This window comes from Chlorocebus sabaeus, chromosome 16 (genome assembly GCF_047675955.1).
Source record: "Chlorocebus sabaeus isolate Y175 chromosome 16, mChlSab1.0.hap1, whole genome shotgun sequence".
In the NCBI taxonomy this organism is placed as follows: domain Eukaryota; kingdom Metazoa; phylum Chordata; class Mammalia; order Primates; family Cercopithecidae; genus Chlorocebus; species Chlorocebus sabaeus.
The window spans coordinates 75,064,284-75,092,283 of record NC_132919.1 but is presented as its reverse complement, the minus strand read 5'-3'; the positions used below and the strand labels follow the sequence as shown (position 1 = coordinate 75,092,283).

The 28,000-nt window shown below is 46.0% G+C and overlaps 1 long non-coding RNA gene across 1 annotated transcript; it reads left to right on the top strand.

Moving 5' to 3' along the window:
• Positions 1-27,916, top strand: LOC140708719 (uncharacterized). The gene is made up of 7 exons (XR_012088927.1): positions 1-183; positions 1,750-1,852; positions 3,240-3,413; positions 4,070-4,274; positions 4,989-5,124; positions 6,017-6,097; positions 26,747-27,916. It is a non-coding gene; the product is annotated as an uncharacterized lncRNA (long non-coding RNA).
• The last annotated feature ends 84 nt before the right edge of the window (positions 27,917-28,000 follow it).

Genomic DNA, 28,000 nt, shown 5'->3' with positions numbered 1-28,000 from the left:
GAGACAATGTGTAAAATAATATCTATGTCCCCAACTTTCTACAGACAGAAAGAGACTAAAAAAGCTTCCAGCCAACACAGAGGGCAAATGTTCCAGTGCCCTCTTCCACAGTGCCCAAGGAGAAGGATGAAAAAGGAAGGATTTTGTGAATATCGAGGAAGGTGACAAGAAGGACACCCAGGGGTAAATACTCCACTGAGAATTTCATGTTGCCAAATGCAATGTTCATGTAACTGTAATGGTTTGTTTCCCGATGCACACAGCAAATCAATAGGCCAAGACACTGGGCCACAGCAGAGAAACAGGTTTAATCGTAGGGCTGCTGAATGAGGAGATAGGAGGAAACCTCAAATCTGTCTTCCCGAGGAATTTTGGACTACGGTTTTAAGGGTTTGGAGCAGGCTGAAGTATGATCATTGGTTGGTCAAAGAGTGAAGGATGAAGTTATGGGACAGGGAGATAAAGAAACTATATTCTCATGCTGATTCTATTCCACTGGGGAGGTCTTCAAACTGATTGGCATCAGCTGTTTCACTGGAAGTCAGGATCTGCTTAAGAAATTTTTGAACAAAAGTCTTATTGATTCCAAAACCAGAGATCCTATCTTAAGCAAAAGCCTTATGATTTTTTTTTTTTTTTTTTTTTTTTTTTTTTTGAGACAGAGTTTCGCTCTTGTCACCCAGGCTAGAATGCAATGGCGTGATCTCGGCTCACTGCAACTTCCGCCTCTTGGGTTCAAGTGGTTCTCCTGCCTCAGCTTCTCTAGTAGCTGGGATTATAGGCGCCTGCCACCAAGCCTGGCTAATTTTTGTATTTTTAGTAGAGACAGGGTTTTACCATGTTGGCCAGGCTGGTTTAGAACTCCTGACCTCAGGTGATCCACCTGCCTCGGCCTCCCAAAGTGCTGGGATTACAGGTGTGAGCCACCTCGACCAGCCTCTGAATTTTTTTTTTTTTTTTTTTTTTTTAAGACATGGTTTCACTCTGTTGCCACACCAGGCTGGAGTGCAGTGGCACAATGGCGCTCACTGCAGCCTCAGCCTCCCAGGTTCAAGCCTCCCAAGTAACTGGGACTACTCTTACCTCAGCCTCTCAAGTGACTGGGACTACAGGCATGCACAACCATGCCCAGCTAAGTTTTGTATTATTTGTAGAGATTAGGTTTCACCGTGTATCCCAAGCTGGTCTTGAATTCCTGGGCTCAAGTGATTTGCCCACCTCGGCTTCCCAAAGTGCTGGGATGACAGGTGTGAGCCACCACGCCAGGCCCAGTCTTATGATTCTAACATCAGAAATCCTATTTATAGGAACCATGAAGATACAAACAGCCAGTATCTAGTGCTGCTACACGACTTTCAGTGACAAGGAAGGGGACCAAAATGCAGCCTAATGATTAATGATAACTATATTTCTGTTCAGAATTCTTGTTACCCCTGTGAGGCTGGCTTCAGTCACTTCTCTGTGTTCACACTATTTGCCTTCTTGGAAGATTTTAGCACAGTTGACTGCTCTCTCTGATTTGGTTTAAATGTTTTGTTCCCTCCAAATCTCATGTTGAAATGTAATCCCCAGTGGTGGAGGTGGGGCCTTGTGGGAGGGAGGTGTTTGGGTCATTGGGTGGATACCTCATAAATGGTTTGACACCCTCCTCTCAGTAATGAATGAGTTCTCACTCTGAGTCCATGTGACATCTGGTTATTTGAAACAGTAGACCATCCTGCTCTTGCTTTCTCTCTCGCCATGTGACAGGCTTGCTCCTGATTTGCCTTTCTCCATGAGTAAAAGCTCCCTGAGACCTCACCAGAGACTGACCAGATGCCAACACCATGCTTCCTCTATGGCCTGCAGAACCGTAAGCCAATTAAACCTCTTTTCTTTATAAATTACCCAGCCTCAGGTATTCCTCTATAGTGACACAAAACAGACTAACGCATCCTCCTTCTAGGAACCTGTACTTCTTTTGGCTTCCACTCTACCACATCCTTCTGTAACCACTTGACATGTTCCTCCTGCCCACTGCACAAACAAAGTCAATTCATGGGGACCATGGCATTGAGTAAAGACAGAGTTTAATTGACCCAAGGCCAGCCATGCCACACTGGAGATAGTTATTACGCAAATCAATCTCCCTGAAGGCTTAGAGCTTAGGAGTTTTACGAAGATAGTTTAATGGGCAGGGGGCTACAGTGGAGGAAATGCTGATTGATTGGGTCAGAGATGAAATCATAAGGAATTGAAGCTGTCTTCTCGTGCTGAGTCAGTTCCTGGGTGGGGGCCACAGGATTGGTTGGCAGGTCCAAGTGGGGCCATCCAGTTATCAGAAACGCAAAAACCTGAAAAGACATCTCAAAAGAGGCCAATCTTAGGTTCTACAATAGCGAGGTTATCTGCAAGAGTAATTGAGAAAGTTGCAAATCTTATGACCTCTAGAACCATGGCTGGTAATTATTTAGAATTCAAGCCCCTCTCATCCTCCTAACTTGATGGCCTTTCATTAGTTTTACAAGAAGAGTTTAGTTTTGCAGGAGGGTTATTATCATTTAGACTATAAACTAAATTTCTCCCAAAGTTAGCACGGCCCGCGCCCAGGAATGAGCAAAGACAGCCAACCCGGAAGGCTAGAGGCAAGATGGAGTCAGCCATGTCAGATTTCTCACACTGTCATCATTTTGCAAAGGTGGTTTCACTTCAGGTCATTGAGGCTCAGAAGCTGATACCCCAAAATATGGTACTTTGACATACTGAACTGAAGAAAGCTTGTTGTCTCTCTGACCATCTCCCCCCACCACACTATCTCCTTTATCTGCCTAAGATCCAGACCCACCAAAAAGAACAATTGTTTTTATTTCCCCTCCCTGTAAGACCAAGAATGTAACCATACCTGAACAGACCCTTTCACTGACAAAGAGAACTATTTACAAGTGAATCTCTGTTCCGGAACCCATTCATTCTCCCTAGTAATCCTTTACTGTCCCTCAACAGTATTCCTCTACCCTGACCCCCTAATCTGTTTTGCCAGCATGATGTATAAGCTTCTGAATCCCATTGCAGGGTAGATAATCACTCTGTGGTTGTCCCCATGTACATGTTAATAAAATTGGTATGCCTTTGTCTTCCATTAATCTGCCTTTTGTGAGTTTCTTTTTCAGCAAACCTTCAAAAGGCAAAGGGAAAGTTTCCCTTCACCTCTACAGTTGCCTCACTGATGCAGGATTTTTCTCAACCACTTTGCCAACCAGGGTCCTCCAAGGTTGGTGACACCCCCATGCCCATGCCTCACTCGGTCCCAGGCCTGTCACTGGAGGTGCCTCACCAACTCAGCCCACCTGTGCTATAGCTCATACCCACATTCGGTGGTTCCTGAGCTCTTGTCCTGTGTCCAAGAAGAACGAGGATATGCTGACAATTGAAAGGTGAGGATGGGCAGAGAACAATTTTATTGAGCAATGGAACAGCTCTGAGGGAAGAGGGGATGTGGAGAGTGGTCTCCCATCCCCTCAGTGGGGTGGTTTCTTTCTGTCAGTGTGGCTGAGTCTGGGGCTTTTATGGCTCAGAATAGGGGAGTGTGTGCTGATTGGTTTGTGAGTATATAAAGAAAAGCTAAAGCAAAGGCACCACTCAGAGGTGGGCATGGCAGTGTAGAAAACCAATTAGGAAAGGGTTGGCATATGTAAAATAGGTGAAGGGTAGGGATCAATCAGTGGAAAGTGCACCAAATGGGAAGACAGGTTCTCAATTCAGTCAGTCGGAGACTTATAGCTAGATTTTAAACTGTCTTCAGCTTGAAGGTGGGGTGTCACTGGGGACCCTCCCCTATCTGCCTAGGCATTTGCCTGCCTCCTGCCACTATCACCACCACCTCTTACTCCCTGAAGAATGTAAGCATCATAAGAGTAGAGACCTCGCTTATTTTGTTCATTCTATTTTCCCCATACCAATACCAGGCCTGGAACATAGTAGGCATTCAGTGAATGAAGAAATTAAGTGAACTATTCTTGCCCAGCCTAAGGCTGAGGTCTCAGTTTGTCGTCATTGCCCTGCATTCCCTGGCCTTTTTGTCTTGGAACAGCACAACTAGAGTTTACTGTCATCATGTTTGTCTGCAAAACCAAGATATCTTGCACATATCTTAGTGGTTTCTGATCCCAAAAGAAAGCACATCTGGTGACTCAGAAAGGGTGTGGAAGCTGTGCCTGGATGTCACAGACGCCCTTGATGTTTGCCTTCGCTCTTTCTGCTGCTGTATTGCATCCTTTTTCATTATTACTGCTAACGTAAGTGTACTGTATGGAATCTCATGAATCCTTTCTTCCATCTAACTATCAGAGGTGTTTGAACCAGAGTGACTCCATCTTGAATAAGGACTGGGTAACATAAGGCTGAGACCAACTGGGTTGAATTCCCAGGAGGTTAGGGCATTCTTAGTCACAGGATGAGATAGGAGGTCAGCACAAGATACAGGTCACGAAGACGTTGCTGATAAAACAGGATGCAGTAAAAAAGCCAGCCAAAACCAAGATGGCAACAAAAGTGACTTTTGGTTGTCTTCGTTGCTCATTATACACTAATTATAATGTATTAACATGCTAAAAGACACTCCCACCAGTGCCATGACAGTTTACAGATGCCATGGCAACATCAGGAAGTTACCTTATATGGTTTAAAAGAGGGAGGAACCCTCAGTTCCAGGAACTGTCCACCTGTTTCCTGAAAAACTCATGAATATGTCCTTTGTTTAGCATATAATCAAAAAGTAACTATAAGTATTATCAGTCAAGCAACGCAAGCTGCTGCTCTGCCTATGGAGTGGCTATTCTGTATTCCTTTACTTACTTTTTTTTTTTTTTTAAGGGAAAGCAAGTTTATTAAGAAAGAAAAGGAATAAAGACTGGCTACTCCATAGGCAGACCAGCCTATTCCTTTACTTTCTTAATAAACTTTCTTTCATTTTACTCTATGAACTTGCCCCAAATTCTTTCTTGCACAAGGTCCAAGAAGCCTCTCTTGGGGTCTGGATCAGGATCACTTTCTGATAACATCTTCCTGTGGAATCACAAAGGCACTATAATGAGGAGACCCCCGACCCAAAGGAAGTAGACTGCAGCACCAATTGGCCGACCTTGGGTAAGTGGTGGGATATATTTTACCCAGTTAAAGGATGGGATTGGGTTAGAGTCCTTCCTAAAACAGAGAGGGTAAAAGTCCCTCTTAATAATAAGGCAAGGATGCTTGACCAAACTTGTATTTGAAGCCCAACTTAGGAAGGTTAGAGTCCTTCCTAAGATTTAGGGGGTTAGAGACCCCTTTCAGTAAAGGCCCTCTTGGTTAAAAATGAATTTGGCGGCCAGGCGCAGTGGCTCATGCCTGTAATCCCAGCAGTTTGGGAGGCTGAGGCAGGTGAATCACAAGGTCAAGAGATCGAGACCATCTTGGCCAACATGGTGAAACCCTATATCTACTAAGAATACAAAAAATTAGCTGGGCGTGGTAGTGTGCGCCTGTAGTCCCAGCTACTCAGGAGGCTGAGGCAGAAGAATCGCTTGAATCCCAAAGGTGGAGGTTGCAGTGAGCCAAGATTGCGCCACTGCACCCCAGCCTGGCGACAGAGTGAGACTCCGTCTCAAAAAAAAAAAAAATGGATTTGGCATTATGGGATGTTAACCCTTAGTCTCTTTGGATTAATCTGTCTTGCACTCTTTGCTGATGTCTGTGAGTGACAGGATTAGGCATGTACAGGATCATTGGACATGGGGAGCTTTTTTCTCCCTAAACAGGGAAACTTGAGAGCTAATGGGACTGCTGGGAAAGATCCTTTCACTACCGACAAGGAACTGCCTGAACTTTTGATTCAGTGTGGCTGCAATGGGTGGTTTTTTCTCTGGCCTCCCTGAGCTCCTTGCCTTCCCCACCCTGCCAACCACCATGTCACAGGAAATGTCTTCCTCCCTTTCTCTCCTTTCTCTTTCCTACCTTTTCTGTTACTCAGGGCAACTGTCTGCTCTTTCATCTTCCCCAGAGACCACATGTTAAATATCCTGGTCAGAAGACCATTCCACCCCACCCCGAGTCGATCAGAGTTCACAGCGCCCAACCAGGGGTAAGTTTGAGCCTTGCCAGGTCAATATTGCAAGCTAAGTGGAGTGGTTAATGTCTATGTTTTATCACATGTGTTCTGCTCTGGCCAGAATGGAAAATGTTAATTTGGTTACCCCATGTAAACCTCTTGGGCAGCATCTTACAGAACTAAGAGGATTTTGCCTATGGTTCCATGAAACAGAAAAAGATGATTTTCTTTTGTGTTGTGGCTTGGCCTCCAGGGCTATGGTGTGGCGAGCAGGGAACTGCTCAGGGAAAGGGAACCCAGAAGCCTGGCATGTGCCCAAAGGGTAAGAATTTCTTACCAGTCAGGCTTTTGGTCTCTCTCTTGCTATGCAAACTGGTTGAATGCATGGTAAAAATCACTGTTTATCTCCTCTGTAAGGTTTTAATTAATGGGAAAAGGGATTTTTGAGGCCGGTCTTAAGCCACAGCAAATCTGGTATACTTTGTGCTATAAATATATCTTTCTGTATCATTCGGTCATAAAGAGGAGTACTTTAGGATAGAACATGGGCTTAGGATCCCATAAGCCCACTGTTCAAGCCAGCCCAGCAAACTGGCCAGTAACAAACTTTGCTGCAGGTCCCTGAAATTAAAAAACAAAACAAAAGACTGGATGAGGGCTCCTTCTTGTTGTATGTCCTTGGGAGCTTGACCTTGTAACCATGTGGCAGTACTTTCTCTTGGTCTTCACCATTCGGAAGACAGGAATTTTGGATTTCATGTCACAGTTACCCCTAAAACTTGTCTTGAGCATTTAAAAGCCATTGCAAGCTCAGAATTGGCTGCTTCTAGGATCCTTGTGGGAAGAGCAGTGGTGACTGCCCATTGCTGTAGCTCATTAGCTACAGCTTTCTCTTTTCACAATGGCATCCAGGGTTCAATTCCTGGCTTAAGGAATGAGTCTTTTCTGGTTTGATATCTGCATGACCTTTACCATTTGTTGATTCTCTTCCCCTCCATAAACTGTCTTGAATTTTCCTTTCTCTGAGCACCTGGGAGGTTACCTTTGGTAAAGTCCAAAAAACCAGAAATATTGGCTGTTCGGCATGGCTAAAGTTGGGTAATATAAGAGATTTTAAAGGATTTTTTTAGTGTTATGGCTAAAAGTCAGCTTAATTCAGGCCAGGAATGGCAGCTCATGCCTGTAGTCCCAGCAATTTGGGAGGCCAAGGTGGGTGGATCACCTGAGGTCAGGAGTTCGCGACCAGCCTGGCTGACATGGCAAAACCCCATCTCTACTAAAAATACAAAAATTAACTGGACGTGGTGGCACACATCTGTAATGCCAGCTACTCAGGAGCACCAATGGGATGGCGCTAAACCATTCATGAGAGATATGCCCCCATAATCCAAACACCTTCCAGTAGCCCCACCTCCAACAGTAAGGATTTCATTTCAACATGAGATTGGAAGGGTACATCCAAACTATTTATCAATGAGGAAAAGGGGTGCGTGTGTGTGTGTGTCTGTGTGTGCCTGTGTGTGTTTTGGAGACAGGGTCTTGCTCTGTCACCCAGTCTGGAGTGCAGCGGTGCAGTCATAGCTCACTGCACCCCCCAACTCCTGGGCTCAAGGGATCCTCCCCTCTCCACCTCCCAAGTAACTAGGACTATAGGTGTGTCCCACCACACATGGATAATTTTTCAAAGCTTTCTGTAGGGACAAGGTCTTACTGTGTTGCCCAGGCTGCTCTCAAACTCCAGGACCCAAGTGATCCTCCTGCCTTGGCCTCCCAAAGCACTGGGATTACAGGCATGAGCCACTGCGCCCGGCCAGGAAAAGTTTTTATTATAGAAATATTTCTGCTAATACAAAAAAAAAGAAGAAAAAAAAAGAAATATTCCCACTAATAAATAAAGAAGAAACCAAACATGCTGGTGCACACCTGTAGTCCTAACTACTCAGGAGGCTGAGGTGGAAGAATCCCCTGCACCCGGGAGTTTGAGTCCCGCCTGGACAACATAGTAAGACCTCATCTCTAAAAATAAATAAATACATCCATAAATAAAGAAGGAATGGTGGCATTAGAATATCAAAATAAAGAAGGAATGGTGGAATTAGAATATCACAATATTGCATTCTCTAATGAAATAATGAATCTAGGCAGTGATTAAAAGCAGCTGCTAGCTGGGCGCGGTGGCTTACGTCATACCAGTAATCCCAGCACTTTGGGAGGCTGAAGTGGGCGGATCACCTGAGATCGGGAGTTTGAGACTAGCCTGGCCAACATGGTGAAACCCCATCTCTACTAAAAATACAAAAATTAGCTAAGCATGGTGGCAGGCGCCTCTAATCCCGGCTACTCAGGAGGCTGAGGCAGGAGAATCACTTGAACCTGGGAGGTGGAGGTTGCAGTGAGCAGAGATCAGGCCATTGCACTCCAGACTGGGCGACAAGAGTGAGACTCCATCTCAAAAAAAAAAAAAAGCAGCTACTGATGAGTGGGTAGGGTGGCTAATGCCTGTAATCCCAGGACTTTGGAAGGCTGAGGCAGGAGGATTGCGTGAGGCCAGGAATTCAAGACCAGCTTGGCCAACATAATGAGACACCTGCCTCTACAAAATAATTTTTTTAATGTTTTAATTAAAATAAATAAATAAATAGGCCAGGCATGGTGGTTCACGCCTATAATCCAGCCCTTTGGGAGGCTGAGGTGAGCGGATCATTTGAGGTCAGGAGTTTGAGACCAGCCTGGTCAACATAGTGAAACCCTGTCTCTACCAAAAATACAAAAATTAGCCAAGCATGGTGGCAGGTGCATATAATCCCAGTTACTTGGGAGGCTGAGGCAGGAGAATCACTTGAACCAGGGAGGCAGAGGTTGCAGTGAGCTGAGATGGCGCCATTGCACTCCAGCCTGGGTGACAGAGCAAGATTGTCTCAATCAATCAATCAATCAATCAATCAATAAAAGCATTAGGTGAAAAGTTGCATGTATTTTCATTGTTACTTATGCATAAGAGTAACATATAATGGATAAAACAATGTCTAAATAAATCTAAAAAGGCTCTTTCAATAAAATAAAATGTCTAAGTGACTGGAAGCAATGGTAATTCTCCCCATGATGAGCCATCAGAGAAATGCAAATCAAAGCAAAATGAGGCACCACTCCACACTCACTAGGATAGCTACAATCAACAAGATAGTCATAAAGAAGTGTTGATGAGAATATGCAGAAATTGAAACTCTCATGCATTGCTGGTAGGAAAGTAAAATGGTACTGCTACTTGCAAAATTTTGTCGGTTCTTCAGAAAGTTAAACATAGAGCTACCATATAACCCAGCAATTCCATGCATAGGTATATACCCACAGAAACAAAAATATATGCCCATGCAAAAACTGATATAGGAATGTTTACAGCAGCATCATTTATAGTAGCCAACAAGTAGAAACAACCCTAAAATATCCATCAACTGATAAATGAATACACAAAATGTGGTATATCCATACAATGAAATATTATTTCGTAATGAAAAGAAATGAGAAGCTGATATATCTATGACAAGAATGAACCTTGAAAACATTATGCTAAATGAAAGAAGCTAGTCATAAAAAGCTACTTATATCATGATTCCATTTATATGAAATGTCCAAGATAGGTAAATCTATACAGAGAGACAGAAAGTAGATTAGTTACCAAGGGTATCAGAAGAGAAAGAAAAAAGAAAAGGAAAGGAAAGAAAAAAGAAAAGGAAAGGAAATTTAAAAAGAAAGTAGGTTAGTTGTTGCTAGGGATCAAGGGAAGGGAGGAATGGAAAGTGACCATTAACAGGATTTCTTTGAGGAGGGGAGAATGAAACTATTCTAAAATTAGACCTTGGTGATAGCTGCTCAACTCAGAATATATTAAAAACTATGAGCTGAGCATGGTGGCTCACTCCTATAATCCCAGCTCTTTGAGAGGCTGAAGCGGGAGGATCACTTGATCCCAGGGGTTCAAGACCAGCCTGGGCAACATAGCGGGACCCTGTCTCCACAAAAATGTGTTTTAGGTCAGGTGCTATGTCTCATGCCTGTAATGTCAGCACTTTGGAGGCCAAGGCGGGTGGGTCACTTGAGGTCAGGAGTTGGAGACCAGCCTGGCCAATATGGCGAAAACTTGTCTCTGCTAAAAATACAAAAAAAAAATAAAATAAAATTAACTGGGTGTGGTGGCACGTACCTGTAATCCCAGCTACTGGGGAGGCTGAGGCAGGAGAATCACTTGAACCTGGGATGCACAGATTGTGATGAGCCAAGATCGAGCCACTGCACTCCAGCCTCGGCGACAGAGTGAGACTCCATCTCAAAAAAATCAAAAATTATTTTAAAAATGAGCTGGGCATGGTGGTGCATGCCTGTAGTCCCACCTATTCAGGAGGCTGAGGTGGAAGGATTGCTTGAGCCCAGAAGGTCAAGGCTGTAGTGAGCCAAGATCATGCCACTGCACTCCAGCCTGGACGACAAAGCAAGACTTGCTGTCCAAAAAAAAAAAAAAAAGAGAGAGAAGCAGTGATGACATTTTCCTTTCATGATGATATATAAAATAAAGCTGCATGCTGCATCTTACAGTTGATGACATATTAGCATTAAGTATGGTTGTTGGATTTCTTTTTTCTTTTTTTTTTGAGACGGAGTCTTGCTCCATTGCCCAGGTTGGAATGCAATGGCGTGATCTCGGCTCACTGCAACCTCTGCCTCCTGGGTTCAAGCGATTCTCCTGCCTCAGCCTCCTGAGTAGCTGGAATTACAGGCATCCACCACCATGCCCAGCTAATTTTTTTGTATTTTTGTAGAGACGGGGTTTCACCATGTTGGCCAGACTGGTCTCAAACTCTTGACCTCAGGTGATCCACCCACCTTGGCCTCCCAAAGTGCTGGGAATACAGGTATGAGTGGTGTTTGTTTTCCTAACTGTCAAAACAATTCTGGGACTTAGTATTAATACGTGTCTCTTGTAAAGTGAACAGCCATTTTCCTGTATGACTCCTATATTCTGCCCAGGGAAAGTCTGAGTAATTGCAAACCCAGGTTAGTGCAGAGTTAGGCAGGAAGCCAGCTGTAATATGAAGGAGCAAGATCAAGCCCAAGCCTAGGGGTCTCACAGAACTGCTTTGGACTCCAGGAATCCAAGTGGAGGAGAATTAGACAGATGTCAATTTCATCCAGAAGAAGACATAGGCAAAAATGGAGCTGGAAACAAAGTATCATTATCCTAAGCTCAGTAGTTCCCCAGGAACCTGCCTGGTGCTGGCTATGGGACCCACTCTCAACCCTCAAGCCCCAGTGTCAAGGATGGAGTCATCGTAGGCCTTCTCTGTTTTCCCCCATCCTGAGGGCAACACGACCAGCTATGACTCTCCCTCAGAACGTTTTACGCTGTTCTGTCGGAACGTTACAACCAGAAAACTTTTTCTCTCTTCTGCATGAGAGGACCAGGAGTTTAAGACCAGCCTGGTCAACATAGTGAGACCCCAACTCTACGGATTTTTTTTTTTTTTTTTTTTTTTTTTTTTTTTTGAGACAGAGTCTCACACTGTCGCCCAGGCTGGAGTGCAGTGGCGTGATCTCAGCTCATTGCAAATCTCTGCCTCCCGATTTCAAGCTATTCTCCTGCCTCAGCCTCCCGAGTAGCTGGGATTACAGATGGCTGCTACAGATGCCCGCCACAGATGCCCGCCACAGATGCCGCTAATTTTTTGTATTTTTAGTAGAGATGGGGTTTCACTAAGTTGGCCAGGCTGGTCTCGAACTCCTGACCTCATGATCCACCCGCCTCAGCCTCCCGAGGTGCTGGGATTACAGGTGTGAGCCACCATGCCCGGTGAATTTTTTTTTTAATTGGATGGGCATGGTGGCACAAACCTCCAGTACCAGCTACTAGGGAGGCAGAAGCAAGAGGATAGCTTGAGCCCAGGAGTTCAAAGCCACAGTGAGCTAGGATTGCACCACTGTACTCCAGCCTGGGTGACAGAATAAAACCCTTTCTCTAAATAAATAAGCCATTCTGAGTCATCATTGACCTCTGTTCTCCCCCTTCCTGGGGGTAACACCACCAGCCCTGATTCTCCCTTAGAACGTTTCACTCTGTTCTGTTGAAACATTACAACCAGAAAACATCTCTCCTCCCCATGAGGGGCCTGTCCCCTTGGGCATGACGTGGGCTCTGGCTTAGAAGCCTGCAGATGCTCTCACAGGCTAGGGGGCTTCGTCTTTAACTAAATGCTCTTAGAGGCTTCCCCGCCCAGCCCATCCTTAGTGCACAGCAGACAGCTGTTTGGAGAGTTTCTGGAGCCTCATTTCAAGTGATGGCTTGGGACTAGGTAAGAATTTTGGCTTCATACAAGTAGCAAACCAGCCACAAAAGCCATCTGAGCAAGGGGGAGGGAAGAAAAGGCAGATGAGTAGGTGTTTGCTTAAGGAGGTATAGTTTCATTCCCAGATGATATCCAGAAAACAAGGATCCTCTGAGCAAGGCCAGGATTCCTGGAGGGTAAAAATAGTATCTAAAGCCATTCCAACGGCCAGGTACAGTGGCTCATGCCTGTAATCCCAGCACTGGGAAGCTGAAGCGGGAAGATCACTTGAGCCCAGGAGTTCAACACCAGCCTGGTCAACATAATGAGACCTATCTCTACAAACATTTTTTTTTTTTTTTTGAGACGGAGTCTCGCTCTGCCGCCCAGGCTGGAGTGCAGTGGCCGGATCTCAGCTCACTGCAAGCTCCACCTCCCGGGTTTACGCCATTCTCCTGCCTCAGCCTCCCGAGTAGCTGGGACTACAGGCGTCCGCCACCTTGCCCGGCTAGATTTTTTGTATTTTTTAGTAGAGACAGGGTTTCACTGTGTTAGCCAGGATGGTCTCGAACTCCTGACCTTGTGATCCGCTCATCTTGGCCTCCCAAAGTGCTGGGATTACAGGCTTGAGCCACCGCGCCCGGCCTACAAACATTTTTTTTAAGTAGGTGGACACGGTGGCACAAGCCTGTAGTTCCAGCTACTCAGGAGGCTGAGGTGGTAGGATAGCTTGAGTCCAGGAGTTCGAGGCTGTAAGGACATAGGATAGCACCACTGTACTCCAGCCCAGGCGAGAGAACAAAACCCTGTCTCAAAATAAATAGATAAGCCATTCTGAGTCCCCTCTCTTTCCTGATTTCTCTGGGTTAGGAAAAAGAGCTCGGCCAAGCGCAGTGGCTTAAGCCTCTAATCCCAGCACTTTAGGAGGCCGAGACGGGTAGATCACTTGAGGTCAGGAGTTTGAGACCAGCCTGGCCAACGTGGCGAAACCCCATCTCTACTAAAAATATAAATTTAGCTAGGCTTGGTGGTGCGCTTCTGTAATCCCAGCTACTCAGGAGGCTGAGGCAGGAGAATCGCTTGAACCCAGGAGGCAGAGGTTGCAGTGAGCCAAGATCACGCCATTGCACTCCAGCCTGGGCAGAAAGAGCGAAACGTGAAACTCCATCTTAAAAAAAAAAAAAAACCTCTGGGTTCCAGCTTTTTAGACCAGTTTTCTTGTTTGTCTCCCAACCCCAACTCCCCTGAAATCTGCTGTATTGCATTCTTTTTCCTTTCTGAGGCTCAACTTTGCCCTTGATGGCATGGGTAGATTTACCCTGCCCTGGTAACTATCGCGGCTGGGAATTCGCCACCTCCTGGTTCTTCCCAGCCTCCTGCAGGAGCATCTGTTCAAACCTCCCTGCCCAGTCTGCCCCTGCCACTGCTGAGCTGCCAGGACTCTGCTGTGGGGCTCCTCTTATCCTGCATTCTCCCTTCGGGGTGGGACAGACGTAGTCTGTGCCTTGGTCAGGAAAAGACCGACACACGGTTCAGACAATTGGAATGAATAGTGCAGCACCTAGAATCAGTTCGCACTGCAGCATGGCTCAGGCTTCCAGGTGGAAATGTTTGTGGTAGAATCTGTACACCTGAGGCCGTCCCTCTCATTACCAAGAGAATAATGACTCAGCCCTGGGCTAGGTTTACGGAGGGGAACCCCCAAGGGACCCTTCTCTACAACTTCTTTGGGGGCTGGCCTTATACCTTGTTGCAACAGAAGAAGACCCACTTGGTGGGGTTTAGAAATAATAGGAAGGCCTATCTAGCCCCACAAATCTCTGCCCACAGCACTTGAATCCCTCTGCTTTGTCAAGTTGCCTGGCTTAGCCTCATTAGGGATGCATTCCTTTGAGTTAATTGAATCCAGAGTACCACCCAGGTGGCCAAGATTGTTAGTTTTAACCTAATCTAATATAAATCAGTTAGCTTTGCATAAAGGAAAATACCATTGCTGGACCACTGCATCCCATTAGGTTTGCTCCAGCCCAGGACAGGATGCAACATCAAAATATGAATGGAGACAGAGGAAGACGGGAGTGGCTTAGTCTACCATGGGGGTGCTTGGGGCATACAGAAAGAACCCTGGTCACACAGGACTATGCTAAGAACACCTTAGGAGTTGTCACCTTGTATTCATTGATTATTATCATCAGTGTTCATAGTTGCCCAAATCCAGCAAGCATAGCTGGGAAGGAGAGTACGACAAAAGGACCACGAGGTTAGAGTAGCCAACTTCCCTCTCTAGATCTTCTTTGTTACTTGCAAGTTCCAGGAGCCCAGTCTCCCACAGGTAGATGTGGATGGGAAAAGGTAGAGTGAAAATGGTTAATTGTGTGCTTCAAGTCTCTTACAACCATTCTGGGCCTTGTCCCCTCCTTCTCAACATTTTATTTAGATAGGAGGTACCTTTTTGGGAATTGCCACATTCAGAAACAAACTGTGGGTCTTTTGTTTTGGGAGGTGTGGAGTTTCGCTCTTGTCGCCCAGGCTGGAGTGCAATGGCACAATCTCGGCTCACTGCAACCTCCGCCTTGCAGGTTTCAGTGATTTTCCTGCCTCAGCCTCCTGAGTAGCTGGGATTACAGGTGTGCACCACCACACCCGGCTAATTTTTGTATTTTTAGTAGAAATGGGGTTGCACCATGTTGGCCAGGCTGGTCTCGAACTCCTGATTTCAGGTGATCCACCCACCTCCGCCTCCCAAAGTGCTGTTATTACAGGTGTGAGCCACCATACCCGGCCTAAACTGTTGGTCTTAAGTGTATGTGCTGCTGGGAGCTGAAGTTTGGTTATCCAATCATCCATTCCAACTTTTCCTTTTTCAAGAATCGATACCATCCTTTAATGGCACCTGCTACCTGGGGACGATATGGGGCCTGAAAGGTACAGTGAATGTCCTAGGTGCTGCTCACTGCTGGGTAATTTTTGCTCTGATGTCACCATGGGTTGACTGGATATGTTCAAGGAATCAAAAATGTAACATAGTCCATCTAAGAGTCCTTGCATAGTATGGCACTCATCTACTGTGCAGATGGAGATAGTAGTGTCAGATCCTGAAGAGATATCTATAGTAGGCAAAATAATGAACCCCCAAAGGTGTCCAGGTACTAAACCCTGGAACCTGTGAATATATTGTGTTACATAGCAAGGGACATTAGAGATACAGATGTAGTTAAGGTTGCTAATCAGCTGAATCTGAGACAAGGAGATTATCCTGGATTTCCTGGCTGGGCCCAATGTGATCGTAAGGGTTCTTATAAGTGAAAGAAGGAGACAGGAGAGTTCGCATCAGAGAGAGTGAAGAAGGGCTGGATCAGCCGGGTGCAGTGGCTCACGCCTGTAATCCTAGCACTTTGGGAGGTTGAGGAGGGCAGATCACTTGAGGCCAGGAGTTTGAGACCAGCCTGGCTAAATGGTGAAACCCTGTCTCTACTAAAAATATAAAATTAGCTGGGCGTGATGGTGGGCACCTGTAATCCCAGCTACTTGGGAGGCTGAGGCAGAAGAATTGCTTAAGCCTGGGGGGCAGAGGTTACAGTGAGCTGAGATCATGCCACTGCACTCTATCCTGGGTGCCAGAGCAAGACTCCATCTCAAAAAAAAAAAAAAGAAAACAAAAAAACAGAAGGACTGGATTGACCATGGCTGGCTTTGGAGATAGAAGGGGACCAGGCACCAAGGAATGTGAGCCGCCTCTAGAAAAGGTAAGAAAATTATTTCTTCCTAGGACCTCCAGAAAGGAATGCAATCCTACCAATATCTTGATTTTAGCCCAGCAGAGACTCATTTTGTGCTTCTGAACTACAGAACTGTAAAATAATACATTTATGTTGTTCTAGGCCTCTAAGTTTGTGGCAGGTTGCTACAGCACCAGTAGGGTATTAACACGGTGTCTGCTGCAGTCAGCGCCCAGCAGTACTCTTACAAAGAAGGGTCGATGTAGTCCATCGCCAGGACTAACAGGATCCGGTATCGCTAGCTATATGCTCTGAAGTTCACTTTGCCACTCAACTATGTGGCTATTTCAGGCATGTTTGCCAGGCTTCCTTGGCCTCAGGTTCTGGAACCACTAGACCTGGTTTTGGGGCCCAGTCCTGAATTGTACATGAATTACATGTGTGACGGTATATCCAGGGAGCTATGGTCCTCACCTGGGCAGCGCAGATCTGATTACCTCACTGATTTCATTGATGTTCATCCTCGAAGGGTCCTTTCTCAGGGGCATCCACATGGGTCATGAAGTGGGGGTAGGGGTAACAGGCTACATTGGCCGGGTGGGGTTGTGTTAACAAGGGCAAGTGCCACAACCTGCCACCCTGCCCATCGAGCCGAATTCTCTTGCCCATGCACAGTTTGAAACTGTTTTCTTTGAGACTGCCCAGCAGGAGTGGTCCAGGACACTCCATCAGCCATTAACTAAGTGGATCCATCCATGGACCAGGCCCAGGCATCTTCAGGAACTTTGTGTACCAAAGCCCCCAGGAAGCCCAAGATGCCAACATAGACCGGCATCTGGGGTAGCCACATCTGGAGTGTGACTGGTCACTTTTTCATGTTGCTGTGGGGCACCACTAATGCTCAGTTTACTTCTTTCCCAGATATACCGCTTGCACTTAATCATGAATGACTGCTGGGCAACACCCACATGTTGGCGTTCTCATTTCTGATGCATCCAATGATAGGGCTGTCAGCGCCTGACACCACCTGTGTTGATTTGTTAGTCTCTCGGTGTCTGCTCATCAGTGATGTCCAGTAACAAGCCAGTAATTGCCTCTCAAATGAAATATACTGGGTGGCAGCGTCAGTCACATGCTGTACCAAAACCCCAGGGTGCCTTCTGCCACTGTCTCCAGTCTGCATAATTGTCAGTCACTGACATGTGTAGTTCAAATAGCTCATTAGGGCTGATGGCCCCAGCAGAAGTCTATACAACTTGTTAAATAGTTTCTAGGGCCTGTCATTGGTCAGGGTGCCATTCAAAGGTGGCTGCCTTGTGAGAGATCTTATGAAATGGGTTGAGCAGGGTCCCCATGGGAGGTAGGAGCTGCCTTCCATACCCAAATAGTCCCATTAGATGCTCTGCCTCCTTTTTGTTTGCTGGAGGTCTTGAGGCTGACAATTTTCCTTCAACAGTTTCCAGTATTGTTCTCTGAGGATCAGCCCACGTGGTTCCTACATTAGTCTGTGAGGCCTGCCACAGGCAGGTTTGTGTAAAACACACTGTGTGGTTTAAACAGCAGAAGTTCATTCTCTCACACTCCTATTTTCAATTTTTTTTTTTTTTTTTTTTTTTTTTTTTTTAGAAACAAGGTCTTGCTCTGTCACCCAGGCTGGAGTACAATGGCATGATCATGGCTCACTGCAGCCTGAACCTCCCAGGCTCAAGCAATCCTCCTACCTCAGCCTCCCGAGTAGCTGGGACTATAGGCACATGCCACCACACCCATATAATTTTTGTATTTTTGTAGAGACAGTGTTTTACCGTTTTACCCAGGCTGGTCTTGAACTCCCAGGCTCAAGTGATCGGCCTGCCTTGGCCTCCCAAAGTGTTGGGACTACAGGCATGAGCCACTCACTATGTCCAGCCTCAAATTGTCTTTTTTTTTTTGAGATAGAGTCTCACTCTGTTGGCCAGGCTAGAGTGGAGTGGCGTGATCTCAGCTCACTGCAACCTCTGCTTTCCAGGTTCTCCTGCCTCAGCCTCCTGAGTAGCTGGGATTACAGGTGCACACCACCACACCCTGTTAATTTTTGTACTTTTAGTAGAGACAGGGTTTCACCACGTTGGTCGGGCTGGTCTCAAACTCCTGACCTCGTGATCCGCCGCCTTGGCCTCCCAAAGTGCTGGGATTACAGGCGTGAGCCACCGCGCCCAGCAAATTGTTTCTTCTTAAAAGGATGCCAGTCAGATTGGATTAGGGCCCACCCTAACAGCATCGTTTTAATCACCCCACTACAGGCTCTATTTCCAAGTGCATTCTGTTGGCAATGGGGATTAGAGCTTCAACATATGAATTTAGCGGGGACACAGTTCAGCCCCTAATAGTTCCCCAGAACTTGCCTTGGTTGGCTGGCCCCTGCTTTATGTTGGAGTTAATCTTCTAGCCCTATTTACTCAGGTATTGAACCATCTTATCTAAGCCATTAGTTTGCTTGCCCTTAGCCATTAGTCTCCTCTTTGGAGACCCCCTGGCATAATTGCCAGGTCTACATTGCCCTGTGGTCTGAACCTTCAATTTTTCTCTTTCTCTTCCCTTTAGCCTGAAGCACATTTACCTTGGCCTGTATCCAGGCTTCTATTCGAGACAGTTTGTTGCCCAGTAGCTGAATGGCTTTCTGGACTTAATTGTCCATGACAATGCCATTTGAACAAACTGGTCAATCTGACCCTGAGTGACTATGTCATCATCTGGACACTTGTGTTTTCATTGTAAACCTAGCCCATGGTTACAAAGACCCTAAAAGCTATGGGTTCTGTTTCCCATGACTGCTCCTCAGACAACAGAAGCTTCTCTTGGGTAGGCCACTGTTTTCATTGTAGATATAAATACTCACTGACTGTGCAAACCTAAAATACCCTAAGGAAAAAAAGGCAAGGCATAGTGGCTCACTCCTGTAATCCCAGCACTTTGGGAGGCTGAGGCGGGCAGATCACCTGAGGTCGGGAGTTCGAGACCAGCCTGACCAACATGGAGAAACCCCATCTCTACTAAAAATACAAAATTAGTTGGGCATGGTGGCACATGCCTGTAATCCCAGCTACTCGGGAGGCTGAGGCAGGAGAATTGCTTGAACCCAGGCGGTGGAGGTTGGGGTGAGCCAAGGTCACGCCATTGCACTCTAGCCTAGGCAATAAGAGCGAAACTCTGTCTCAAAGAAAAAAAAAAAAAAAAAGAGAACTCCAGCTTGGCTGGGCACAGTGGCTCACACCTGTAATCCCAGCACTTTGGGAGGCCGAGGCAGGCAGATCACCTGAGGTCAGGAGTTCGAGACCAGCTTGGCCAACATGGCAAAACCCCATCTCTACTAAAAATACAACAATTAGCCGAGCTGGTGGCCAGTGCCTGTAATCCCAGCTACTTGGGAGGAGAATCACTTGAACCCAGGAGGCAGAGGTTGCGGTGAGCCGAGATCATGCCATTGCACTCCAGCCTGAGTGACAGAGCAAGACTCCATTTCCAAAAAAAAGACTCACTGACTGCAACAACCGTGATTAGTCTTTTTTTTTTTTTTTTTTTTTTTTTTTTTTTTTTTGACAAGGTCTCACTCTGTCAGCCAGGCTGGAGTGCAGTGGCATGATCTCAGCTCACTGCAACTTCTGCCTCCAGGGTTCAAGCCATTCTCCTGCCTCAGCCTCCAAACTAGCTGGGATTACAGTTGTGTGCCACCACGGCCCAGCTAATTTTTTGTATTTTTAGTAGAGATGGGGTTTCTTGATTGATCTTTACATGTTCTTCCTCCACATTCGTGTCATCAGCAAGGTAGAGGTGGCCAGGCTGGCCTGAAGCTTGGGGTCAGTCATTAGGCAACCAAGTGATTTCTACTCCTCAAATAGCACAACCTGTGTGGCTTCCTAATCTATAGCCCAGGAAGCAACCTCTCTAGTCTCAACTCTCCTTTCACACTCACTGTAAAAGTGGACCTCAGTGCATCTCTGCATAACTGACTGCTCTTGATGACCAGGGAGCATCTCATCTGTAGTCATGGTTACTGGTCAGAGGGAAGCAGTTTTGCTTTCCCAGTAGCCCTAAAGGGCCTTGAACAACAATCACAATGTGCTTTTCATAGCTTTATGGGGCCCTTTTCCCATTATCTCTAAGTCCAACCACCAATGCAAACCATTAAGTTTTTCAGGGCAACTAGGCGAGTGCCACTTGTCCCCCTTGTCACTAAATGCTTCAGCATGCAGGTCACTACCATCCAAGTGTCCTGATCCATACCTGGCTGGTTGGCCTGCTGATCTCACCTGTCTTTCTACAAAAGGGCATTGTGATCTTACTTCCTCCAGGAGGAAAGGGTTAAAAATCCAATGCTGCCAACCTGTCAGGAGCAGGTGGCCCAAAACTTCTTGTAGTATGACCTCTGTCATGGGTTAAATGTTGTCCCCAAAAGATAGGCCTACTGGGGACCTTAGAATGTGACTTGGAATAAGTCCAACACTTTATTTGGAATAAGGGTTCTTGCAGATATAATCAAGGTAAAGATTTGGGGTTGAGATCAGCCTGGATTAGAGGGGGCCCTAGATCCAACAATGAGTGTCTTTATAAGAGAGAGACAGACACCAGGAAGAAAGCCATGTGAAGATGCAGGTGGGGTAGAGTGATGTGTCTACAAGTCAATGAATGCCAAGGAAGGCGAGGAGAGAGACCTGGGGTGGATTATCCTTTAGGGCATTCTACTGACACCTTGATTTTGGACCTCTGGCCTCCACAACTATTGTTTTCAGCCACACATTTTGTGGTAACCTGTTACAACCACCTTAGGAAACTAATAAAGCCTGTATTACGGCAAGACAAACAGGCCTTCTTTGGCCAACTTTTGCTGAGTTACAAGTTCTGTATCAGGAACATAGAGTTTCTTACTTTGTAAAAGACAGAAGTTTCTCCTGGACTGCCAGAGAAATTCAGTGTTGTAAATCCACCTACATTGTTTTAAAATACTTTACTTGGCAAGCAGGCCCTGAGTGTTACTGGGGCTTATGGGTCGGGGCTGCTCCGACTGGCAGGCAGCCAAGGCCCCTAAGAATGAGGCCTTTAACTTGCCAGTCAGCAAGACATCATTATAGACTGGAAATTCTGGACACCAGAAGAATTTTCTAGCACTTTATGCACATTCAAAATCAAAACATGTAGCTACTCTGGGCACACTGCCTGCAGCCCTGCTCTGCAAGGGGCAGGAAAAAGAAAAAAAAACAAGACAAAACAATTCAAATTTGTAACACATTTCAGCACCAATGACACATTTTTACAATAGTTCATTACAGTGAATGGGCTGGAGTCTCATTTGCAAAGTCACTTTATCCTTTTTCCCCCCTCTTCGCTGCAAGTTTTTTGCCTAATATGTTAGGTAGTTTTTTTACAGAAACACAGACCAAGGACTTTTAACACAGGTACTGCAGGAGTTATGCAGTAGCTAGAAGCACACGGAGTAATGTACACTAGGGAGCACAGCTTTGCACTACTTTTGATTTTAAGTGACCATTAACTCAGCCTCCAACTCACCTTCAACACCTGGGCGCCAATCCTACCTCTAGCTGCTGGACCTCCCAATGTGGATCCAATACATTTTTTGAGTTTTGTTTAAATTTTATTTTATTTTATTTTATTTTTTGAGACAGAGTCTCCCTCTGTCACCCAGGCCGGAGTGCAGTGACACGATGGTAGCTGTAGCTTCGACCCTCGGGATCAAGGAATTTTCCCCACCTCAGCCTCCTGAGTAGCTGGGACTATAGCCATGCACCACCATGCCCAGCTAATCTTTTTAATTTTTGTAGAGACAGGGTCTCACTGTGGTGCCCAGACTGGCCTTGAACTCCTGGTCTCAAGCGCTGTTCCCGCCTCAGTCTCTCAAAGTGCAGGGATGACAGGTGTGAGCCACCACCCTGGCCTGCCTCCCAATGTTTATCAACAAGGTGGCATGAGCTGCCAGCTCCCTGGAAGTCCCATCCCCTAACTGGATCCATGCAGCCCCTGAATGAGTAGGAGAGTGGGAAGATCCTACTCCTTCTCTCTCACCTGCCACTCAGGTGAAGGCCATGCTAGCAGATACTGGGGCACACAAATCATCCCCTTATATTATCTCACAAAGCCTCAAGTCATTTTTCTTTTTTTTAATTTTATAAAGTAGAGACAAGGTCTCGATTTGTTGCCCAGGCTGGTCTCGAACTCCTGAGCTCAAGCCATCCTCCTGCTCTAGCTGGGATTACAGGTGTGACCCACCATACTCAGCTTTGGGTAATCTTTTAAGGGCACTGTAACTTTACAGTCCCCACCATTGGGTGGCAAATTTGTCAAACTCCTGAGTACAAGATAAGGCAAGGCCAAGATCTGACTGATTCAACCAGTAAAGATACAATGAGACTGGGTGCAGTGGCTCATGCCTGTAATCCGAACACTTTGGGAGGCCGAGGCAGGTGGATCATGAGGTCAGAAGTACAAGACCAGCCTGGCCAACATGGTGAAACCCCATCTCTACAAAAATACAAAAATTAGCCAGGCACGGTGGCGGGCGCCTGTAATCCCACCTACTTGGGAGGCTGAGGCAGGAGAATTGCTTGAGTCCAGGAGGTGGAGGTTGCAGTGAGCCGAGATTGCACCATCACACTCCAGCCTGGGCGACAGAGCGAGAATCCGTCTCAGAAAAAAAAAAAAAAAAAAGATACGAGTCACTCTTAGATTTCCACGTTAGTACATCAGTGGTGAAAAGAAGGATAAGCCAAAGGCACCTGCTCCCATGATCCTTGTCCTACGAAGTATGGAACACCCTACTGAGGAGGAGCCAAGCTGAGGCTACAGCTCTGTGGTTTGGTATCCTGCACTCTACTCTGAGGGAGGGAGGGGGCAGACTGAGTAATCAGAATCCAGGAGTCATGAAAAACAGTTTCATGACAGTCTTCTGGGAGAGAGAGGCAGGTGGGAGTTGACCTCATAGTAGCCCTTTACAGGCCTGCAGTCCCCTCGTGTTCTGGGAGGATCACAAGGCATTCTGCCAAAACTCAGGGAGGCTGCGTCTCAAGCCTTTGCCTGCGTGAATACATGCAAGGTCACCATGGTGCCATAGCAGAGTTATTACCCTACTAGAAAACAGAACAGACAGAACAAAGATCCCTGCCTGCATGGAGGTTAGATTCTAGAGGTATGGCAGAGAGTAAATAAGTTAGAAGCCAGAATGGTGGCTACCTTTGCTGGGGATGGGAAAGAGATGAGCATGAGTGGCCTTCAGGGGTGCTGGTGATGTCCTCTTTCTTGATCTGGGTGTTGGTGATAGCGGTATATTTTCAGTTTGTGAATTCGTTAATTCACTTATGATTTGTGCACTTTTCTGTATGTGTGCTATACTTAAATTCAAAAGGTAAAATAAATATACAATGAAGTACAGATTAAATAAGGAAAGTATACAGTATGTCAGACAATGGTAAATTAGAGAATTTTCTTTTCTTTTTTTTTTTTTTTTTTTGAGACGGAGTCTCGCTCTGTCACCCAAGCTGGAGTGCAGTAGCGCGATCTCAGCTCACTGCAACCTCCACCTCCTGGGTTCAAGTGATTCTGCTGCCTCAGCCTCCCGAGTAGCTGGAACTACAGGTGCGTGCCACCACACCCGGCTAATTTTTTTGTATTTTTAGTAGAGATGGGTTTTCACCGTGTTATCTGGGATAGTCTCCATCTCCTGACCTCGTGATCTGTCCCGCTCAGCCTCCCAAAGTGCTGCGATTACAGGAGTGAACCACCACGCCCCAGTCAATTAGAGAATTTTCTGTAGATAAAAATTGAAGTTGACAAAGGGAAGAGAGCATGTTGGGTTTGGGAAAGAGGTTGCAAGATCCCTCGATGGTCATAGAAGGTGTCTCTGAGCTCTCAGGTGACATTTCAACAAAAACCTGAGGCTGGCCACCGTGTCCCTCCTATCTCCCCCAGGTTCCATCTCAGGCCTCTTGTTACCCTCTGCCTTGATTTTCTATTCCAAATAGCTGACCTCTTTTCATTTTCTTTCTAAATCCCTTATTTAAAAAAAAAAAAAAAAAATCAGACATGCACCTGTAGTCCCAGCTACTCAGGAGGCTGAGGTGGGAGGATTACCTGAGTCCGGGAGGCAGAGGTTGCAGTGAGCCCAGATGGTGCCACTGCACTCCAGCCCAAGCAATAGAGAGAGACACAATCTTAAAAAAAAAAAAAAAAAGCTATCTATCTCCATCATCACACACTCACATACCCCTTGGTTGCTTCCTCCAGCTTCATGGTGCTAATATTTCTAGACTTATCTCTTTATTTCTGGATTATAATGGATAAAACTTTTCTTTTTTCTTTGGCCTCAGTTAATTCTGTTAAGACAACAAACTCTCATACATCTCTTACAGTATCTCCTTGTCTTGTCTCACCTCTTTTTAAAATATTTCATCCAAAACTACTGATTTGTTTGTAAGACCTTGCAGGACAAAACTTCTGAAGCCGTGCATTCCTGGGGATCTTATTACCAGGCACCTATATTTGAGCACTTTGGCTGGATGTAAAAAACCTGTATTTTAAGTTATTGTGCTTCCATATTTTTAAAACTTCTTTACTTCTCCAATATCTTCTTGTACCTAGTATTACTGTTAAAAAATATATTATCAGTCTGGTTTTGTTTTTGTTTTTGTTTTTTAAGACAGAGACTCTGTCTCCCAGGCTGGAATGCAGTGGCGCGATCTCAGCTCACTGCAACCTCCGCCTCTCAGGTTCAAGCAACTCTCCTGCCTCAGCCTCCCGAGTAGCCGGGGCTACAGGTGCCCACGACCACACCTGGCTTATTTTTGTATTTTTAGTAGAGACGGAGTTTCACCATATTGGCCAGGCTGGTCTCAAAACTCCTGACCTCATGGTCCACCTGCCTCATCCTCTCAAAGTGCTGGGATTACAGGTGTGTCACTGCACCCTTTCTTTCTTTTTTTTTTTTTTGAGACGGAGTCTCTCTCTGTTGCCCAGGCTGGAGTGCAATAGCACAATCTCAGCTCACTGAAACTTCACGCCTCTTGGGTTCAAGCGGTTCTCCTGCCTCAGCCTCCCGAGTAGCTTGGATTACAGGTACCTGCCACCACACCTGGCTTATTTTTGTATTTCTAGTAGAGACAGGGTTTCACCGTATTGGCCAGGCTGGTCTCAAACTCTTGACCTTGTGATCCACCCGCCTCAGCCTCCCGCTGGGATTACAGGCATGAGCCATCCGCCCGGCCTCTTATTTCTTTATATGCAATTTGCTCTTAGAATTTTCTCTTTGGTTTTGATCGACTTAAATATCACTAGAATGTATGTAGATGTGATATTTTCCAACTCTATTAGCTTTGGCAAGCTATGGGCCCTTTCAATCTGAGGTTTGACAAGTTTGTGAACTCTCAGAAATTAATCTCTATTGTTTTTCTTTAATATTTCTCCTGCTATTTCTCTCTCTTAACACAAGTGTCTGGATGTTAGCACTTCTACAACTATCCTTTGTATTTCTTAGCTCTTCTTTTCTGTTTTGTATTGCTTTGCTCTTTTGCTCTTTTTTTTTATTCTAGATATCACTGCTGTGGTCTTCTAATTCTTCTTATTATTGATTTATTTATTTATTTATTTTAGATGGAGTCTTGCTCTGTCACCTAGGCTAGAGTGCACTGGCTAGATCTTGGCTCACCGCAACTTCCGCCTCCCTGGTTCAAGTGATTCTCCTGCCTCAGGCTCCAGAGAAGCTGGGACTACAGGCGGACACCACCACACCCGGCTAATTTTTGCATTTTTAGTAGAGGTGAGGTTTCACCATGTTGGCCAGGCTGGTCTCAAACTCCTGACCTCAGATGACCCACTGCCGCAGCCTCCCAAGGTGCTGGGATTACGGGCGTGAGCCACTGTACCTGACCCACTTATCACATTTTTTTTTGAGACGGAGTCTTGCTGTCGCCCAGGCTGGAGTGCAGTGGCACTATCTCGGCTCACGGCAAGCTCCGCTTCCCAGGTTCACACCATTCTCCTGCCTCAGCCTCCCGAGTAGCTGGGACTACAGGCGCCCGCCACCACACCTGGCTAATTTTTTTTGTATTTTTAGTAGAGACCTGGTTTCACCCTGTTAGTCAGGATGGTCTCAATCTCCTGACCTCGTGACCCGCCCGCCTCAGCCTCCCAAAGTGCTGGGACTACAGGCGTGAGTCACCGCGCCCAACAGCCCACTTATAACTTTTAAAATTGTTTTTGTTTTTGAGACAGATTTTCGCTTTTGTGCCCAAGCTGGAGTGCAATGGCACTATCTCTGCTCACCACAATCTCCGCCTCCCGGTTCAAGTGATTCTCCTGCCTCAGCCTCCCAAGTAGCTGGGATTACAATCATGCACCACCACACCTGGCTAATTTTGTACTTTTAGTAGAGACAAGGTTTCTCCATGTTTGTCAGGCTGTTCTTGAACTCCTGACCTCAGGTGATCCGTCTGCCTAGGCCTCCCAAAGTGCTGGGATTACAGGCGTGAGCCACTGTGCCCAACCTGGTTGTTTTTCTTTAGGATATTTAAGTGACCCCTTTACTAAATTATAAGTTTATTAAGGGCCGGTACAGTGGCTCACACCTGTAATGTAAGTGACCTATGTTTCTGGGTTTTTTTTCTTAGGGTGTTATGAAGAGTGACACATCCTCATCACTTCTTGGACAGCTACTTCTCTGCAGTGATGTCCCAACATCTTCTTTAATGCTGGAACCCTCATTCCAAACACCTGACCTGCCCCCCGCCAACATGCAAAGCTAATTAAGAGCAGGGCACCATTTAAAAACCACTCTTCTGTACGTTGAAGGAAAATGCCTACTTTGCATTTGGATGACTCAGGTCCCTGGGAACCAGGGCTCCCATGCTGAGGTTGAGCATCTCAGCTCCCAGACCCAAAAACCCTGAGACACAGACATACTTGTCTTTCAATATAAGTTTCCTTTTATTTTGAAATTGAAACAGCAAAATGAAGTGGTTTGTGGCTGAAACAACCTTCACGGGAAAGAAAACTCGAGTTCATCCATCAAAGAACAAACTCCAACGTGTGAGCCAGCTGCCCCACCTCCCCCAAAGCAATGAACAGATTAGAGGATGGGAGGAAGGGTACAATCAAAATCGGGTGGTGATGGCCGGCAGATTTCCAGTAAAATACAATTTTCAAAGTTGCTGCAACTACAGAATAAGGTAGCACTCATATTTTTAAAAAACCAGTCCCAAGCAGTAGGCCTCCAGCCCTTCCCGATTTGCACTCATCAAAATACATCTTTCCCTCTTCTGAGTAAGTGATGTTTCAGAACTGCTTACAAATCCACTTTGCCTCAGGGGAGGAAGCTCTTTTGATTCATTCTGGTTTTGGGGACCAGGATCAAGATTCTGGAGAAAAGGGAGACTCCAAATGTGGTAGAGGACATTTATTCATTATGGTAACACATAATCTGCTGAAATTCATTTTGAACGTGCTTTTACATAGCAGTGGCTAACATAAAATCTGCACAGAAATGTTACAAGTGGCTCCCCAGCCCCCAAAGCGGGGAAGTGCAGTCAAGATTTAAGCATCCCCAAAACAAAGCCTTTATTCCTAGGGGGCTTGTTGGCAGGGGGGAGGGGCGGGGGTGACTGAAGTCAGCTGGCTAGGAGGGGAGAAGGGAGAGAAGCACAGGAAGGACTCACTGGCAGGAATAGGGTGGGGGATGGGGTGAGACAAGCCAGGGGCAGACAGTGAAAGCTGTTACCTGTTAGATTAGCTAGCACGTTATCTTAAACAAGTGAAGAAAATCGCCAAAGAGTGAAACTTATTTATGGGGGAAAAAAAGCTTGGGAAATTAAAACAATCCAGTGGTCACTGGAAAATGTCTCCCTCTTTAAAAAAAAAAAAATTTT